Source organism: Schistocerca nitens, chromosome 8, assembly GCF_023898315.1.
Source record: "Schistocerca nitens isolate TAMUIC-IGC-003100 chromosome 8, iqSchNite1.1, whole genome shotgun sequence".
NCBI classification, from domain to species: domain Eukaryota; kingdom Metazoa; phylum Arthropoda; class Insecta; order Orthoptera; family Acrididae; genus Schistocerca; species Schistocerca nitens.
The window spans coordinates 116,847,315-116,868,560 of record NC_064621.1 but is presented as its reverse complement, the minus strand read 5'-3'; the positions used below and the strand labels follow the sequence as shown (position 1 = coordinate 116,868,560).

General features: G+C 44.5%; 1 protein-coding gene across 1 annotated transcript in view; it reads right to left on the bottom strand.

The window, feature by feature from the left end:
* Positions 1 to 21,246, bottom strand: part of LOC126199203 (furin-like) — a 349,845-nt gene that overhangs the window by 24,978 nt on the left and 303,621 nt on the right. The gene's annotated exons all lie outside the window — the stretch shown is intronic.

Genomic DNA, 21,246 nt, shown 5'->3' with positions numbered 1-21,246 from the left:
TGTCCGGAAACGCTTAATTTCCATGTTAGAGCTCATTTTAGTTTCGTCAGTATGTACTGTACTTCCTCGATTCACCGCCAGTTGGCCCAATTGAAGGAAGGTAATGTTGACTTCGGTGCTTGTGTTGACATGCGACTCATTGCTCTACAGTACTAGCATCAAGCACATCAGTACGTAGCAACAAAAGGTTAGTGTTCATCACGAACGTGGTTTTGCAGTCAGTGCAATGTTTACAAATGCGGAGTTGCCAGGTGCCCATTTCATGTATGGATTAGCACGGGGCAATAGCCGTTGCGCGGTACGTTTGTATCGAGACAGATTTCCAGAACGAAGGTTTCCCGACAGGAAGACGTTCGAAGCAATTGATCGGCGTCTTAGGGAGCACGGAACATTCCAGCCTATGACTCGCGACTGGGGAAGACCTGGAACGACGAGGACACCTGCAATGGACGAGGCAATTCTTCGTGCAGTTGACGATAACCCTAATGTCAGCGTCAGAGAAGTTGCTCCTGTACAAGGTAACGTTGACCACGTCACTGTATCGTGAGTGCTACGGGAGAACCAGTTGTTTCCGTACCATGTACAGCGTGTGCAGGCACTATCAGCAGCTGATTGGCCTCCACGGGTACACTTCTGCGAATGGTTCATCCAACAATGTGTCAATCCTCATTTCAGTGCAAATGTTCTCTTTACGGATGATGCTTCATTCCAACGTCATCAAATTGTAAATTTTCACAATCAACATGTGTGGGCTGACCAGAATCCGCACGCAATTGTGCAATCACGTCATCAACACAGATTTTCTGTGAACGTTTGGGCAGGCATTGTTAGTGATGTCTTGATTGGGCCCCATGTTCTTCCACCTACGCTCAATGGAGCACGTCATCATGATTTCATACGGGATACTCTACCTGTGCTGTTAGAACATGTGCCTTTACAAGTACGACACAACATGTGGTTCATGCACGATGGAGCTCCTGCGCATTTCAGTCGAAGTGTTCGTACGCTTCTCAACAACAGATTCGGTGACCGATGGATTGGCAGAGGCGGACCAATTCCATGGCCTCCACGCTCTCCTGACCTCAACCCTCTTGACTTTCATTTATGGGGGCATTTTAAAGCTCTTGTCTACGCAACCCCGGTACCACATGTAGAGACTCTTCGTGCTCGTATTGTGGACGGCTGTGATACAATACGCCATTTTCCAGGGCTGCATCAGCGCATCAGGGATCATGCGACGGAGGGTGGATGCATGTATCCTCGCTAACGTAGGACATTTTGAACATTTCCTGTAACAAAGTGTTTGAAGTCACGCTGGTACGTTCTCAAATGGCTCTGAGCAAAAAAAAAAAAAAAAAAAAAAAAAAAAAAAAAAAAAAAAAAAAAAGGTTCAAACTTAGAACTACTTAAACCTAACTAACCTAAGGACATCACACACATCCATGCCCGAGGCAGGATTCGAACCTGCGACCGTAGCGGTCGTGCGGTTCCAGACTGTAGCACCTATAACCGCTCGACTACTCCGGCCGGCGCTGGTACGTTCTGTTGCTGTGTGTTTCCATTCCATGATTAATGTGATTTCAGGAGAAGTAATAAGAGAGCTCTAACATGGAAAGTAAACGTTTCCGGACACATGTCCACATAACATTTTTTTTTCTTTGTGTGTGAGGAATGTTTCCTGAAAGTTTGGCCTTACCTTTTTGTAACTCCCTGTATATCACGAGGTTGTGGTCAGGTTAGGACATGAGTTTAAATTCAGGGCTACAGAACGCATCGTCCGCTGCAGCTCAGTCATTAATTAGTTAAAATCAGTCGCCGACAAAACATCTCGCATCTCTGACATACCTCGCGGGTGCCGCTCACAACATTGCGCCGCGTTACACATTAACAGCATTTGTGACTTGGCCTGCCGAGTTAGTGTGGTAGCCGGCGGCTGATGCGGCAACACCGCAGTGGAAAATGACAGACGTCAGCTACCAAGCAATTCCAAATGGATTAAAGTGTACGTATGCTACATCTGCTGACCAATCATCGCTTTTGTGTTTGTTTGCATCATGTTTATTCTTACGATGAACAAAGTACAGCCGAAAAAACATTTTCGGATTCGTAAGAGAAAGCTGGTGATTGAAATTTCGTGTTATGGTCTCGCCTCAACGAATTAACGCGTTTGCTTTAACGACTGCCATCGCAAGTCGCTTATCATACCTTGGCACACTCTAACCTATTTCTCGATCTTGGCAGTAGTGTGAATTATTGTGGGAACTAGCATCGCAGGAGTAGAGAGGCAAAGAAAAAGCTGATAGCGAGTGTTTTTGAGAAACTGAAAATTTTCAAGCAGTATACAGTGCGCAGTGCACGGGCGGCCCTTGCGGTGTGGCGCTGTATCGCGTGAGCACCTGCTATCAGGGTCGGCGCGTGGTATCTCGCCAGCCACTTGTCACAGGAGGGACTCCTCCGGCCCACACCCACACAAGGCAGCAGGCGGACGAGCAGGCTGGGAAATCGATTACGTGCCGCTTTTAAACGGCAAGTGCGCGGACTGCACCCACTGCCGGAGAAAGACTTCTTACGGAAGGCGTCATCTGTACGGTGTCTATGCGACGCGAATACATGACAGGGAAGAGTAGGGAGAAATTCCTCCTTTCTGATGTTTCCGTGTAAGAATTTGGCTCATAAGGGAAACTTAAATAATAGCGTTTGTTCGATGAGTACTTGAATCCAGTGCTCGTTAATACAGTTCAGACTGCCACATTTTCCTATGTCTATGTAGGTTCGCATCAAGACGGTCGTGGGAATGCAGCCAGGTGGAAAGGAAGAAAGCTAAAGAACTCGCGGCCTTCGACACTACTGACGGCGTAACAGGCGGCGAGCATGCCCTCGGCTAGATCGTGGGCAGAGTTTGTGAAATCTTATGGGACTTAACTAAAAAATGGTTCAAATGGCTCTGAGCACTATGGGACTCAACTGCTGAGGTCATTAGTCCCCTAGAACTTAGAACTAGTTAAAGCTAACTAACCTAAGGACATCACAAACATCCATGCCCGAGGCAGGATTCGAACCTGCGACCGTAGCGGTCTACATCTACATCTACATCTATACTCCGCGAGCCACCTTACGGTGTGTGGCGGAGGGTACTTATTGTACCACTATCTGATCCCCCCTTCCCTGTTCCATTCACGAATTGTGCGTGGGAAGAACGACTGCTTGTAAGTCTCCGTATTTGCTCTAATTTCTCGGATCTTTTCGTTGTGATCATTACGCGAGATATATGTGGGCGGTAGTAATATGTTGCCCATCTCTTCCCGGAATGTGCTCTCTCGTAATTTCGATAATAAACCTCTCCGTATTGCGTAACGCCTTTCTTGAAGTGTCCGCCACTGGAGCTTGTTCAGCATCTCCGTAACGCTCTCGCGCTGACTAAATGTCCCCATGACGAATCGCGCTGCTTTTCGCTGGATCATGTCTATCTCTTCTATTAATCCAACCTGGTAAGGGTCCCATACTGATGAGCAATACTCAAGAATCGGACGAACAAGCGTTTTGTAAGCTACTTCTTTCGTCGATGAGTCACATTTTCTTAGAATTCTTCCTATGAATCTCAACCTGGCGCCTGCTTTTCCCACTATTTGTTTTATGTGATCATTCCACTTCAGTTCTTGCGGTTCCAGACTGCAGCGCCTTTAACCGCACGGCCACTTCGGCCGGCTGGGACTTAACTGCTAAGGTCATCAGTCCCTAAGCTTACACACTACTTAACCTAAATTATCCGAAGGACAAACACACACACCCATGCCCGAGGGAGGATTCGAACCTCCGCCGGGATCAGCCGCACAGTCGATGACTGCAGCGCCTAAGACCGCTCGGCTAATCCCGCGTGGCGATCGTGTGCAGAGGAGTTGCTTCGAACGATATAAAACCAACAGCTTCAATTGGAACAAAACCTCTTGCGAGTATCAGTACGGTGCACAGCTCAAGAGCTACGGTGACAGCTGCTTCCTGACCGCCATTGTTCTCCGAGAGCCAGATATTGGTATCTGCGTTTAACATTTACTGGGACAATTTCGTTCACAAGAAAGTACCCACCAGATATTTCCTTCAAGAAACGTGTTCACTGCAGAGTATAGCCTGAAATCATATGCCACAGTGACAAGTCAACGACACATGAAGACTTGTTGCGAGCGTTCATCTCCAGGAACATTTTTCACTGTCTATGGCATTAATACGTGAATATTAATTATATGCTTTTCTGCATCCCCTCTTGAACTATGGAAACACTGAAACAAGTCTTTATATTGGTTACTGTGCCGTGTGCCATGGAATGCGAAGAAATGTGGTGTCTACTCTACGTAACTTTCTGCTCTCTTATTGTTTCCATTTGTTCTTAATATATTCTCATTATTTTGTCTCTTTCTTTTTCTTTCCTTGTACCTGTAACTTCTTCCCTTGTATGCATAAGTACTTCTGCTAATGATTTTCTCTTTCGTCTAGGCCTTTGTGACCTGAAATTTTTGCTTGATTTAATTTGTTATACTTTAATATTCTTAGGTGAACATTCACGATCTAAATTTCTGATTCTATGCCTAAAGGTTCTGTTTTTCTAGTTTTTATCACTGCCACTTATAGTCTGATTACTTCAAGCTCTTTATGGTCACCCGATTCTACAGAATTTCTTTAATTTCTGATTAAACTGCGGTGGTCTGTTTCACAGACACGAGAACATATTATGTTGGTTAGCGTTCTTTTAACTGTTTCCAGGAAACCAAACTCTGAACAACATGAAACGTAGCAACGGGGGCATATCGCCAACTGTAGTAATATCACTCCTAACACATTAACTGCATTTTTCTTTTCGATTTTTCTTTCTTTTCTGCGCTCGTTTCCCTACGGAAAATACACGCCATATATATACATGCACATCTTCAAATTCGTTTTCAAGCAGTATTTTTGTATTTCTTCTTATTAAATGCGTAAAACAGACAATGATGAAGAAAATATCAGTAGTAGTCCGCAGCTCGTGGTCGAGCGGTAGCGTTCTCACTTCCCGCGCCCGGGTTCCCGGGTTCGATTCCCGGCGGGGTCAGGGATATTCTCTGCCTCGTGATGACTGGGTGTTGTGTGCTGTCCTTAGGTTAGTTAGGTTTAAGTAGTTCTAAGTTCTATGGGACTGATGACCACAGCTGTTAAGTCCCATAGTGCTCAGAGCCGTTTGAATCAGTTGCAGCTTGAGTAGCGGCATTACCTACAAATAGGTATTCAAAATTCACTACTCATAAAAGTCACGCGGACTTGAAAAGTCAACGCCGCTTATAATGGCTGTCATACCTTATTTGAAATCTTAAACTGTCTTTTTCTTTCTAAAGAGTGCCTTGTCTTTCCTGTAAACTGAATTGTAATGAAAATATCTTTATTCAGATTGTTGTCATCGTAAGGCTTCTGGGATGTTCTAATCTTAAAATGTAATCCTTTCCTAAACATTCAGTCCCTCTCTTATATCCACAATTTCTTTTTGTTTCCAGAAACCTGTACTGTTGCTAGAATATTTTAGTTTAAGTAATACGTAACTCTGAAAATGTGGGGTTGCAGAAAATTCTTGGCAGACTTTATTAAACTGCAGGGATAAAAACGCACGTATGAAATTCCGGTCAAAAGGTGTATGTATGAAATTCCCATTATAAAGGAGATCCTTCCATTTTAAGTGCATGCAGCCATAACTTCATTCGCTAACTTGTGTGTGTACTTTCTATTTTCGTGTGTTTCGTGCTAATATCGAAATAACTCTTTACTTTATCGTTTGGCAAAAGCAGATATGTATAGTTAAGCGATCATCGAATAATGTTCATACAGTCAGCTGTGGTCAAATCTTAATTCAATTAGGTTCAGTTAAAGTCAGTACGATATGGAGTCACTTGCATTAAATTCTGATTGGGGACTCCTTGTGCTTGGATGTTGAATTACAACTACTCGTTCATTTAATTTAGTTTTCGCACTAGTGCCGAAAACGTCATCAAACTACATGCACTTCGAATGGACTATTATCTACGAGTTGATCATCTCAGTATCGACAGTGAAAACTTACTGTGCAACTACAGTAAATTAGCCCGCTCTTGAGAAAAAAATACATGTTATTGTTAATAGGACATTTCCGGCGTAATATTTATTTTACAAATCTAAAGAAATAAATGAAATAAACCAATTCAATATGCCATTGCAATACAGACGAAAGGCAGGCGCCTAGTATACTACTGGCTATTAAAATTGCTACACAACGAAGAATACGTCCTACAGACGCGAAATTTAACCGACTGGAAGAAGATGCTGTGATACGCAAATGATTAGCTTTTCACAGCATTCACAGAAGGTTGGCGCCGGTGGCGACCCCTACAACGTGGTGACATGAGGAAAGCTTCAAACCGATACACAAACTGCAGTTGACAGGCGTTGCCAGGTGTAACGTTGTTGTGATGCCTCGTGTAAGAGGAGTAATGCGTACCATCACGTTTCCGACTTTGATAAAGGTTGGATTGTAGCCTATCGCGATTGCGGTTTATGATATCGCGGCATTGCTGTTCGCGTTGGTCGAGATCCAATGACTGTTAGCAGAATATGGAATCGGTGGGTTCAGGAGGGTAATACGGAACGCCGTGCTGGACCCCAACGGCCTCGTATCACTAGCAGTCGAGATGACAGGCGTGTTATCCGCATGGCTGTAACGGATCATGCAGCCACGGGTCCCTGAGTCAACAGATGGGGACGTTTGCAAGACAACAACCAACTGCACGAACAGTTCGACGACGTTTGCAGCAGCATGGACTATCAGCTCGGAGACCATGCCTGCGGTTACTCTTGACGCTGCATCACACACAGGAGCGCCTGCGATGGTGTACTCAACGACGAACCTGGGTGCACGAATGGCAAAACATCATTTTTTTTCGGATGAATCCAGGTTCTGTTTACAGCATCATGATGGTCACATCCGTGTTTGGCGACATCGCGGTGAACGCACATTGGAAGCGTGTATTCGTCATCGCCATACTGGCGTATCACCCGGCGTGATGGTATGGGGTACCATTGGTTACACGTCTCGGTCACCTCTTGTTCGCATTGACGGCACTTTGAACAGTGGACATTACATTTCAGATGTGTTACGACCCGTGGCTCTACCCTTCATTCGATCCTTGTGTAACCCTACATTTCAACAGGATAATGCATGACTGCATGTTGCAGGTCCTCTAAGGGCCTTTCTGGATACAGAAAATGTTGGACTGCTGCCCTGGCCAGCACATTCACCAGATCTCTCACCAATTGAAAATATCTGGTCAATGGTGGCCGAGCAACTGGTTCGTCACAATACGTCAGTCACTACTCTTGATGAACTGTGGTATCGTGTTGGAGCTGCATGGGCAGTTGTACCTGTACACGCCATCCAAGCTCTGTTTGACCCAACGCCCAGGCGTATCAAGGCGGTTATTACGGCCAGAGGTGGTTGTTCTGGGTACTGATTTCTCAGGATCTATGTACCCAAATGGCGTGAAAATGTAATCACATGTCAGTTGTAGTATAATATATTTGTCCAATGAGTACCCGTTTATCGTCTGCATTTCTTCTTGGTGTAGCAATTTTAATAGCCAGTGGTGTATAACGTTGGCGAATCACAGTACTTGACACACTGGGTCAAGTTTGCGATACGGCCCTACTGTCACGATTTCCTGGAAAGTGGTGGTGGTGGTCTTTATGGTCATAATGTAATTACTTCGCAGGTAGGTCTCAAATGCAGTGCCACTCTGCTTTAAGGTAGCCAACTGGAATCCCGCAAGTACGAGCAGTTTTCTTCGTCAGTAGTTACACTAAACATCGCGGAGCTTGCAGATCGTGAAACCCGGACTATCACGCTTAAATTCCAAAATTCTGCTCACTGAGTGGAGGCAAGTGGTTGTCTGAGGCGGATCGTACTCGGGATGGGGGCACCAAGTTCGATTCACCAGCATGGGGACCACGCCCTAAGCCAGTTACCCGGGAACAAGGCCGGCCAGTGGTGCAGGGTTCCGCAGGGTGCAGTGTAAGCAGTCTGAGGAATGACGCTGGCGTTATTCCTGGCGTTCTGCGCCAGCAAGTGGTAACCCAGTATGGGATACGGCCAAATGAGGTAAGTAGACTTTTTAAAAATTAATGGTATCGGTCTTTTTATGTATAATTTTATTTAAGTACTTTCCCGAAAACACCATAACGCTTACTTACGATAACACATTTGCAGTTATCTTAAAATGTGGTATACTCATGACAATTCATGTGCAACATTTGATCTGTTCATTTATCTAGATAACGGAACTAAACGAGAACAACAAATTAAGAAATAGTATCCAGACAGCAAGCAGGTTGGCAGGCCCCATCATCGTATGGCGCACCGGGTCGGATTAGGACCTGTGGATCCTGTGGCATGTCGGTTTTAGCCAGCAAATGACTGTGTGAGTTAGGATCAGCCTTGGAATAAAATTCCGGGAACCGAAGGCCCAGGGAGAAACCGTTGGGCCATTCCACACACCATGGAAAAATCGTTGGGCCATTCCTCAAGCTGAAACCTTGCAGAGTAACGGCAGTGTACTGTTGTTGTTGTGGTCTTCAGTTCTGAGACTGGTTTGATGCAGCTCTCCATGCTACTCTGTCCTGTGCAAGCTTCTTCATGTCCCAGTACCTACTGCAACTTACATCCTTCTGAATCTGCTTAGTGTACTCATCATCTCTTGGTCTCCCTCTACGATTTTTACCCTCCACGCTGCCCTCCAGTACTAAATTGGTGATCCCTTGATGCCTCAGAACATGTCCTACCAACCGATCCCTTCTTCTAGTCAAGCTGTGCCACAAATTTCTCTTCTCCCCAATCCCATTCAATACCTCCTCATTAGTTATGTTGTGATCTACCCATCTAATCTTCAGCATTCTTCTGTAGCACCACTTTTCAAAATGGTTCAAATGGCTCTGAGCACTATGGGACGTAACTTCTGAGGTCATCAGTCCCCTAGAACTTAGAACTACTTAAACCCAACCAACCTAAGGACATCACACACGTCGATGCCCGAGGCAGGATTCGAACCTGCGACCGTAGCGGTCGCGCAGTTCCAGACCGTAGCGCCTAGAACCGCTCGGCCACAACGACCGGCGCACCACATTTCAAAAGCTTCTATTCTCTTCTTGTTCAAACTATTTATCGTCCGTGTTTCACTTCCATACATGGCTACACTCCATACAAATACTTTGCTGTGCGGTTAAAGGCGCTGCAGTCTGGAACCGCAAGACCGCTACGGTCGCAGGTTCGAATCCTGCCTCGGGCATGGATGTTTGTGATGTCCTTAGGTTAGTTAGGTTTAACTAGTTCTAAGTTCTAGGGGACTAATGACCTCAGCAGTTGAGTCCCATAGCGCTCAGAGCCATTTGAACCATTTGAACAAATACTTTCAGAAACGACTTCCTCACACATATCTTCTACATTTTATATCCTCTCTACTCCGACCATCATCAGTTATTTTGCTCCCCAAATACCAAAACTCCTTTACTACTTTCAGTGTCTCATTTCCTAATCTATTTCCCACAGCATCACCCAACTTAATTCGACTACATTCCATTATCCTCGTTTTACTTTTGTTGATGTTCATCTTATATCCTCCTTTCATGACACTATCCACTCCGTTCAACTGCTCTTCCAAATCCTTTGCTGTCTCTGACAGAATTACAATGTCATCAGCGAACCTTCTCCATGGATTTTAATACCTACTCTGAATTTTTCTTTTGTTTCCTTCACTGCTTGCTCAATATACAGATTGAATAACATCGGGGAGAGGCTACAACCCTGTCTCACTCCCTTCCCATCCACTGCTTCCCTTTCATGCCCCTCAACTCTTATAACTGCCATCTGGTTTCTGTACAAATTGTAAATAGCCTTTCGCTCCCTGTATTTTACCCCTGCCAACTTCAGAATTTGAAAGAGAGTATTCCAGTCAACATTGTCAAAAGCTTTCTCTAAGTCTACAAACGCTAGAAACGTAGGTTTGCCTTTCCTTATTCTAGCTTCTAAGGTAAGTCGTAGGGTCAGTATTGCCTCACGATGCTGTCTCTAAATGTCAGTACAACAAGTGGTTACAGGAGTGTGTGTGAAGTGGAGAGATTGATACTGAAAGAATCTTTATACCCGATAATGCATAGCTGCTTCTATCAAGTTATGAACTCAGAGAAAAATTTCTGTTGCAGTTCGGAAAAGGCTCGTCTGGGCGTGAAGAAACTGTACCTGACATGAGACCAGGACTGTGGTACGTAGTTCGTGCAGTATCGATCACTGGAGCGACCTCTATTATGCCACACCAGAACTTCTAAAACGTATATAAGCAACATACAGCAACCATTTTGCAGGGAACAAATGAAAACACGTAAGTTTACTTCATATTAATAATATACTGATTGCTCGTTATTCATGTCTATATTTTGCTCATTTCTGATGAAACTGTAATGTTACATTGTCTTCGTGTTACAAGGGTATTTTGTTATTTGATGTGGCAGGAGTAACGAGTTTGACAACATCAGTTGAAGTAATTATATGTGCGTCTGGATAAGGCAGTATTTACATGGTAAGCAGTTCAGGTAAGCCCATACCAAGCAAAGAAGCAGCACAGTTGTTGATTACCTTAGTCCTTAGAGTTTATAGTTAACATTACGAAAGTTACATGCTTTCTTGCTAATACGCAACTGGCCATTAGAATTGCTACACCAAGAAGAAATGCAGATGATAAACGGGTATTCATTGGACAAATATATTATACTAGAACTGACATGTGATTACATTTTCACGCAATTTGGTTGCATAGATCCTCAGAAATAAGTAACCAGAACAACCACCTTTGGCCGTAATAACGGCCTTGATATGCCTGGGCATTGGGTCAAACAGAGCTTGGATGATGTGTACAGGTACAGCTGCCCATTCAGCTTCAACACGATACCACAGTTTATCAAGAATATTGCTCGCTCCCAGTAGCTGAGTGGTCAGCGCGACAAACTGTCAATCCCAAGGGCCCGGGTTCGATTCCCGTCTGGTTCGGAGATTTTCTCCTCTCAGGAACTGGGTGTTGTGTTGTCCTAATCATCAATCATTCTATCCCTATCGTCGCGCAAGTCGCCGAAGTAGCATCAAATCGAAAGGCTTGCACCCGGCGAACTGTCTACCCGACGGTAGGCCCTAGTCACACGACATTTACATCAAGAGTAGTGACTGGCGTATTGTGACGAGCCAGTTGCTCGGCCGCCATTAACCAGACGTTTTCAGTTGGTGAGAGATCTGGAGAATGTGCTGGCCAGGGCAGCAGTCGAATATTTTCTGTATCCAGAAAGGCCCGTACAGGACCTGCAACATGCGGTCGTGCATTATCCTGCTGAAATGTAGGGTTTCGCAGGGATCGAATGAAGGGTAGAGCCACGGGTCGTAACACATCTGAAATGTAGCGTCCACTGTTGAAAGTGCCGTCAATGCGAACAAGAGGTGACCGAGACGTGTAACCAATGGTACCCCACACCATGACGCCGGGTGATACGCCAGTATGGCGATGACGAATACACGCTTCCAATGTGCGTTCACCGCGATGTCGCCAAACACGGATGCGACCATCATGATGCTGTAAACAGAACCTGGATTCATCCGAAAAAAAAATGATGTTTTGCCATTCGTGCACCCAGGTTCGTCGTTGAGTACACCATCGCAGGCGCTCCTGTGTGTGATGCAGCGTCAAGAGTAACCGCAGGCATGGTCTCCGAGCTGATAGTCCATGCTGCTGCAAACGTCGTCGAACTGTTCGTGCAGTTGGTTGTTGTCTTGCAAACGTCCCCATCTGTTGACTCAGGGATCCGTGGCTGCATGATCCGTTACAGCCATGCGGATAACACGCCTGTCATCTCGACTGCTAGTGATACGAGGCCGTTGGGATCCAGCACGACGTTCCGTATTACCCTCCTGAACTCACCGATTCCATATTCTGCTAACAGTCATTGATATCGACCAACGCGAGCAGGAATGTCGCGATACGATAAACCGCAAGCGTTTTGGGCTATACAATCCGACCTTTATCAAAGTCGGAAACGTGATGGTACGCATTTCTCCTCTTACAAGAGGTATCACAACAACGTTTCACCAGGCGACGCCGTTCAACTGCTGCTTGTGTACGAGAAATCGGTTGGAAACTTTCCTCATGTCAGCACGTTGTAGGTGTCGCCACCGGCGCCAACCTTGTGTGAATGCGCTGAAAAGCTAATCATTTGCATATCACAGCATCTTCTTGCTGTCGGTTAAATTTCACGTCTGTAGCACGTCATCTTCGTGGTGTAGCAGTTTTAATGCTCAGTAGTGTACTTTGACGAGAATCATGTCTTTACTTCTGTATATTTGCCGAGCTAGGTGACAGCGGCTGAGGCGCTGGAGGGAGGACGCCCGTTGAAATCACCATCCCGACATGCCGCAGCTTTGTCCACAATTTCTTTAAGTATCTACAGGCAAACACCTTCGAGGCAGGACCTCCTGATTTTCGTTCACATCTTCCCCTCATCCGGTCTTGTGTTCCATTTGTACAGACCTTGTCGTTGAGGGGACGTAAAATCCAAAGCTTTCTTTTTCTTCTCATACAAAGTAGATACAATATAATTCTTGATAACTATTTTCAGTTTGTAAACAGGCTCAAAATACAAAATGGATCTTAGTTTTAAGAAAGAAGTCTTATAAATCAATGATTTTAATTAATAGTGAATGTAAGTAATCACTTATTTACATAAGAAAAACCAGACGTGAATTGTTTTATTATCTACATGCAACACACATCAAAACGAGACTGTATCATTCTAGAACCCACTGACTATACCTCAAGGAGAAGAAAGGCGAAACGCGTCTGAGAGAAATAAAACACAGTGCAGCAAGAGAAGGCGTTTTTTAATTTACCAAACATATATTGATATGCCCACCTATTTGCTATTTGATAACGGCCCCAATCCGCCATGGACGTGATGTCCAAAGTTCTAGAAATGCGTGATTTGCAGTGAGAACAGGGATATGTGCTGTGGATATTGATAAAAATTGGAATTATGCCACGGAATCCGTAAGTATTACAAAAATAGATGTACACATGTATGTATTTATGTACACATATTCCACATCTCCTTCTAAACCACTGGAACAATTTCAACCAAATTTGGTGCACATATGACTTACTGTCTGCAGGAAATTGCTGTGAGTGTAAGGACCACGAACGATTCAACCGGGCGGGGATGGGCGTGAAAAAGCACTGTAGCTCACGACACGCGAATTTGCAGAATCATGCATCCAATATTTGAGAGTGAGGGCACGTAGTGACTTGCAACAGACTAGACACATGATTTCAAACCTTTTCGAAACTTTTTCTCTCTGACGGCTTGCACAAAATGATGAAAGGAAAAAAAATTATCGCTTACTACATTTTCTCTTCACATGAAGTAAAACCGTCGCATCAGGCATGGCGTTCAATTTTATTACTTCTCTGCTGCTAAATCTATTCACAATAAAATTCGAAGTCAGCAACCACATGTGCCGCTGAATGTACCCAGAAAATTATCTTACGACACACTATTCAGGCGACATGATGTCATAGAGACTGAGCTGCGTGAAATCGAAACTGCAGAACGAAATTCTCTAGAGGTACAATATATATATATATATATATATATATATATATATATATATATATATATATATATATATATATATATATATATATATATGAGACGTGTGGGTACTTCGGCGAAGCCGTGGCCAAAATGATCCTCCTAAACACCTGGATCGATTTCTACCAAACATGGTACACTTATTATGACATGGAAAAATACTGCCGAGTTAAGAAACGGCAACCTGGACTGGCGTTGGCAACGTGGAGAGGGGAGGAGTCAGGAAGCATGGATAAGCAGAGAGGGGGAAGGAGGTCATGGACACAGTGAGGGGAGATGGATATGGACAGAGGAAGGGAAGAGGAGCAGATCCACAGAGGAAGTAAAGGAGGAGCAGATGGACAGAGGAAGTAAAAGAGCAGTAGATTGACAGAGGAAGTAAAAGAGCAGCGGATTGACAGAGGAAGTAAAAGAGCAACATATGGACAGAGGAATGAAAGAAGAGGAGGTGGACAGAGGAATGAAAGAAGAGGAGGTGGACAGGGGAATGAAAGAAGAGGAGGTGGACAGGGGAATGAAAGAAGAGGAGGTGGACAGGGGAATGAAAGAAGAGGAGGTGGACAGGGGAATGAAAGAAGAGGAGGTGGACAGGGGAATGAAAGAAGAGGAGGTGGACAGGGGAATGAAAGAAGAGGAGGTGGACAGGGGAATGAAAGAAGAGGAGGTGGACAGGGGAATGGAAGAAGAGGAGGTGGACAGGGGAATGAAAGAAGAGGACGTGGACAGGGGAATGAAAGAAGAGGACGTGGACAGGGGAATGAAAGAGGAGGAGGTGGACAGGGGAATGAAAGAGGAGGAGGTGGACAGGGGAATGAAAGAGGAGGAGGTGGACAGGGGAATGAAGAGGAGGTGGACAGGGGAATGAAAGAGGAGGAGGTGGACATGGGAATGAAAGAGGAGGAGGTGGACATAGGAATGAAAGAAGAGGAGGTGGACAGAGGAATGAAAGAGGAGGAGGTGGAAAGAGGAAGTAAAGAGGAGGAGGTGGAAAGAGAAAGTAAAGAGAAGGAGGTGGAAAGAGGAAGCAAAGAGAAGGAGGTGGAAAGAGGAAGCAAAGAGAAGGAGGTTGACATAGACAGTGGGTAGGAGGAGATGGACAGAGTGAGAGACACGAGGAGATAGGCAGTGGGGAGGGGGGGGGGGGGGTAGATGCGGTGGACAGAGGGAGAGGGAGAAACGAGATGAACAGATACGAGAGTCAAGGAGAAAGACAGGGAGAGAGGGAAGGTGGAGATGAGCAAACTTAACTAGAATAAATATATACCTGGACAACGCCGGGTATTCAGATAGTAAAATATAAAAACCTGTAATTTAAACCCGACAGTTGTTGAGTTAACTGATCGTCTCGCTGAGAACACGGATAGTTGTATGAAATGTTAAGATTCATCTGCGATATCGATACGTCAGGCTGAGAGTTCCAGAGACTCGTGACTACCACTTTACCGCCGACGGCTTCCCTAGGTGAGCGAGCTCTGCGTTGTGTGGAAGTTGTGGTGAGCTGCTGGCTACGTGATCTCGCCCAAGGATAGGGGGAAGCTGTCTGGCGCAGGTAGGGACTAGGGGGGCCGCGAATGCCGACCGCCGCAAATGGACAAGTTGCAGTCGCAGTTTGCCCGGAAGCCGCATCCCCGGGACCATCAAACTCGGCGTGGGGACGGTGGCGGCGGACCTGAAGCGCGGGGGGGGGGGGGGAGTCGGTGAGCAGTGCAGGACGGAAGGGCGGGGGGGAGGGAGGCGGAGGCTGTCACGGACAGGGCCTGCCGGTGTCTGGCTGGCCACCTGCTTCAGATTTCTGGAGGCGTGCTAGCCCGACAACAAAAGCCCCCTCTCTGCGCGGCACCACTGTTTGTCTAGGTGAGATTGCTACCGGTATACTCCGATCAACTTTCAAAAATATCGATGCATATTGTACTGATGTTTAAGAAAGATATCGATATTTCCGAGGCAAAAATGTCGACATTTCCATATGTCGGTTGATATATTCAATTTTTACAGGATTTTTAAAAAAGTTGATCGAAGTCCTAGAAATGATTAACACTTATTTAAAAACTGACAAATACCTTAGTATATCTAACAGTGACCAATAAATGGCACTCAATGCACTATAAAATCAATTATTTACAAAACACAATTAATGGAACCAATAATCATCACTGATAAACAGTAACATAACTCTCTGTTTAACATTTACCCCTGCAGAAACTCATATCAACTTGAGGCCAAAGGAATCACTGTAATTAAAACATTAACACTGTACACACACAATCAGAGCACACATCCAACAGCATGCGGACCGCGTCCCATTGTCAACTGACACTGTTCCACTGTGTACAGTGTGTCAAGTCACGATAACCAGCTAACAATAGCAGGGCACCTGACCTACAATAAAGACGTAGCTGGCAGGACGGCAGGTTACGTGATTCTTCGGTGGATCTTCTAGGTACTGCGTGACTGGCTCGGCCTTATCGTCGATAAATGGCATACGCTACGCGGCAAGCTACACTTCTGATACGTGTTCCGAGCATGAAATATTGTTCTTACCATAAACATTTCAGACAATAAGAGTCCATTTTCCATTAAATACCAGTACAGTGATGTGTACGATTTTTGTGCCAAGTGTATTTTACTTTTACTGTGCGTCTATCTTTTGATCCAGGCAATCAGGGGGTAAGGAAAGCGCTCATTCTGCCTCGTAGTTGGCAGCAGGGAGCGATAATTTCCACCATTCTCGTACAGTGCTGTCACCAAAAGTGTGCATTTTGTATCTTTTACCTATCATTTGCAATGGTAGAAATGACACACGGATGTAACAAGCTTTCATGAATATGCGGTATAAATACATTAATGTTGAAATCTAGTGCTCATTTGTAGTACTGAACATGAAATTAAATTAAACCCATTGTAAGACATTTACTGTCAGATTGCAAGGCCTGGTAATAGTAACAGTTGGATTGGGGGAAAAATCCGCTGATGAGAAATATAGTGGCTATAACTCAAGAAAAGACAGAAAATAAAAATATCGCTTTCGATATCCGGTCTTAAATATTGATTAATGTATGGCCCTGTAATTTAGATGTCGTCGTTATGTATTGATATTATATCGCAGAATTATTGATATTCTGATAAATCGATATTTTTTGCCCATCACTAAGGCACCCATTCTGCCAATCCTGCCAGAAATGTACCCTCAGCAAAGACTAGGAGTTGCCGAACACCCCACCAATGCTTGCGCCGTGCTCCAGTTTCAGACTGCTTGCGGTTCTGTGTTATGTTCCGTTGCAGTGTAGTACAGAATAACGTCAAAAGCAAAAAGGCACCGACACTAGGTTGGCTTGAAGGAGGCGCACGCTTACTACCTTCTCCTCCGATAAATGTAGTTTGCTATCACCACTATTTTTAACATACCACATATGCCTAGGATATTAAAAAAATAACAATGAAATATATAAAATGTTTTACCGGACGAAAATACACTCGTCGGTACAACGGTAGGTTATTTGGTTTGCTCCAGGAGGACACCAAAATGACTACTATGACATTTAAAATATTAGTTCGCTTTATTACTACAAGGATTATAAAAATTATTTAACTTTGTCCAGTCCATTGTATTCACAATCATCTCTGAACGTTAGTGAATCGCCTAATACAGGTAAAATACAAGTCCCTCATTCAGAGTACATTTAAGTTCGCTTTGAGTTCTACCTAATACGAGGCCTGTTCGGAAAGTAATGTCCGACGGGTTGCAGAATGGAAACCACTGTGAAAATCAAAAATGTTTTATTTACAACAGTTAGCTACATCTTCCAGATACTTCTCTACATAGTCGCCGCTCCAAGTTAGACATATACCGTAGCGTTGTACCCACTTTCCAATACCCTCGTCATAGAAGCAAGACGCCTGTGCTTCCTGCCAATTCTCTACGCTGGTCTACAGTTCTTTGTATGGGCCAGAACGTTTTCATAGCTAGGGGTTCATGTGAGCAGCGATTAAACTCAGGGAGAGTCAATTACGCGCTATATTGTGGGTGATCTATCACTAACCCATCGAAAATGCTGCAGGAGCATTTTCATTGCCCCTTCAGAGTGCGGCCGAGAATTGTCATGCAGAAGGAAACTTATAACAGTTATGTTATGTGGGCTGCATGACATCAGGCGAAATCGCACACGAGACCCTCGTACTTGGCGCGAGACACTGTTGTTCTAAGAGTCCATACCTGCTCATCGTGCGCTCAGAACTGAAAAGAGCGATGTGACGCGATCGACGAGCACACTAGAGGCATTGCCCAACATATCTGTGCAAAGCTTCATCGGATTTTCACTGTGGTTTCCGTTTCGCACCCCATCGGAACTTACTTTCCGGATAGCCCTCGTACATTGTTTACACAGCTGACCCACTAGAAGACGATGCTGTCCTCTTAATAGATGATCGCGGACTGGGCTGAGCGGTTCTGTGCAAGGCCGTTAAGGGGCTCCGGAAAGGCTCAAAATCATGAAAAGTTCAATTTTTACTTTTTTGCGTTTTCTGAATCTGCAGACTATTACCTTTTAATAGATATATAATTCATTCAATTCCGAAGACTACAACTATTTTTAAATTTTTTTTGAAATGTGTTCTACATGGGCGTGACCCACTGTGGCGCTGTTAAACTGCTGTCAAATGGTGTCATTATTAACGTCCGTGTTCATCAGGTACATTTTAGTGATGTGAGATAAAGTATGTGTTATGGCTAACCTGTGATGGTTCAATATATATCGCTGGTGTGATTGTCGATTGTTTCATGTTTATTTACTCTGTCGTTATCTCGAAAATATTCGTAATTAATTCTGTTTCTTGAGTCTCTGTTTTGTTGAAGTATAATAATGAGTAAAAGTAAAGTTATTAGAAATCCTCTGAAGGCTTTTAAGAAAAGGAGAAATGTTGGGAAGCCAAAGGTATGTGTTATTACTGTAAACAATAAAGACGATAACCAAGTGAGTGAACGTAACCTCTCAAGTACACCTGCCCATAGCAGTCAAAGTGGGAAAGAAAATACTTCACAGAAGAAGCTTGGTTCAATGAGTGAAAACTATGAATGTTTTATGGGCGAATCGGATGTGAATGAAATATTTGATATGTCGGTTCTCAAAGGAATTTTTTCAAACTGTGTAAGATGTATTCATTGTAGTGAAGTTGGTCTGGAACTCTCCATAATAAAGCACGTAGGACTTGCTAGTGAAATACAACTGAAATGTGATAAGTGTTCATACATGACCACCTTTTGGAACAGTGTTGCAGTAACTGCAACTGAAGAAAATGGTAGCAAAATCTACGAACACAATAACGAGCGATGCTTGCTTTAGACAAGGAATGACTTCGGGCTGCAGACAGGGCTGTAAAGAGTCTAGAAATACAAGCAAGAGTAAACAGGAGGAGGAACAAGAGGAAGCTGGAGGGGGAGTTTGCAGAGGATGAAGATAATCCATCCTATGGACCTGGAATGCACTAAAAAGTTAATCCAATCTTTGTCGCTCGATTCCCAGAACTTTTATTTTTTCATACTACTTACATGTTTTCTAAGGATCTTCCAAACATATTTGTTTCAAACTTTCAGTAAATGTTACACAGTACCTTCTGCATAATTTAACACAGCCTTTTTCCAAAAAACTGTATATTTTTGAATATATAAATAAAAAATTGCAAAAAAATGTTGTGAATTTTCATTACAATTGAAAACAAAATCATCTTTAATAACTGAACTAAAATTTTGTAAAATCCCTCTGTTAAGTTGTAGCCCATATTCCAATAAATAATCTGTAAAAGTTCAACTTCCTACCTCAAATAGTTTGTGAGGAAAGATGTAATTTATAAGCGTTATTTTAACATTGCAAGTATAGGGCGTTCCGGAGCCCCTTAAGTAGAAGACCTGTTGCGGCGGTGTAGCGAAACACGTTGCGGTGTGTGTGTGTGTGTGTGTGTGTGTGTGTGTGTGTGTGTGTGTGTGTGTGTTTGGTTCTAGATACGTCGGTGTCGATCATTCGTTGATGCGTCTACACAGACTATGTTTTCTTGTGGTTGCGTTGCGGAGTGCCAGTCTTGCTTTGGCACCTCGGACTACACCACGTAAAATGTTTTACTATAATAATTAGTGCATATTAGTGCTACGTGCAATGCTTCGACTTATCTTACAAAAAAACTACAATTGAGAAAAAAATTATTATATTCTAAAAGCATCTCTCCGAACGTGCGCTCACCATTGTCGGCATTTCACTGCGACTGAAAACTCAAACTTGCCCGCAAAGCCGAGCGCGTTAATGCGCCGCTTCCAGGAATCGGGATGGCCAGCCTGACCCGAATGGAATCCACATTGCAGATTAACGAAGAGGGCTGGTGAGCCGGTCAGCCTGGAATGGATTTTTAGGCGTCTTCCCCACATCCGCCCATGTCGATACCAAGCCGGTACTCGCGTGTCTCCTCACATACCGCTGCGCCGGACGTTGTGATCGAGCGGTTCTAGGCGCTTCAGCCCGGAACCGCGCTGCTGCTACGGTCGCAGGTTCGAACCCTGCCTCGGGCATGGATGTGTGTGATGTCCTTAGGTTAGTTAGGTTTAAGTAGTTCTGAGTTCTCGGGGACTGATGACCTCATATAAGTCCCATAGTGCTCAGAGCCATTTGAACATACCGCTGCGCAAATATTTAGAAAACGTTTTGACGTTTTAACATTAGATTTACTCTAGACGCATGCAGATCGCGTTCACAGATTTTCCACACTCCGTCCCGTAGAGGGGAGAGGTGTGGTCAGAAAGAGCATCGAGTCACTAACCGTCACTAACATTGCCAACCCCCATATAGCGTATGCCACCCCGTAGAGAAAGTGTACGGATTCCAGGCAGAGTTGCAGCATGCTTTCGCACTTCGCGGATGGAAGTTAGCAACTGTGCTGCTATCTGTCTGATCTCTTCTCGTCGAATTCAAGAATACAATTCAGCCGTGCGAGCTGTATAAAGTTTCGCAGTGTCGTTAAAAAAAAAAATGGTTCAAATGGCTGTGAGCACTATGGGACTTAACATCTGTGATCATCAGTCGCCTAGAACTTAGAACTACTTAAAGCTAACTAACCTAAGGATATCACACACAGCCATACCCGAGGCAGGATTCGAACCTGCGACCGTAGCGGTCGCGCGGTTCCAGACTGTAGCGCCTAGAACCGCTCGGTCACATCGGTTGGCCGTCCATCTGGTTCATTATGCCTGTCGTATGCCCTATTTTCCAATCAGCCAGACTATAGGAAAGAATAACCAACAGATAAAATAATAGAGGGTGGCTTACAAAGGGTACGCGGACTGTGGAGGCGACCATCGCTTAGCGTTCGAATAGTCGGTCTGTAAACTGAAGAGCGAGTAGCGCTTGTGGCGGACGGAATTGCCTTTCCAGGAAGAACATTAGAACTGCCGCACAGCATGACTAAGAATCAGTTTCTCGTCAAGCGCCGTAGCGCGGCGTGCGGTGATGTGAGTAGTAGATTCTGCTGGTGTGCGTTTCCTCTGTA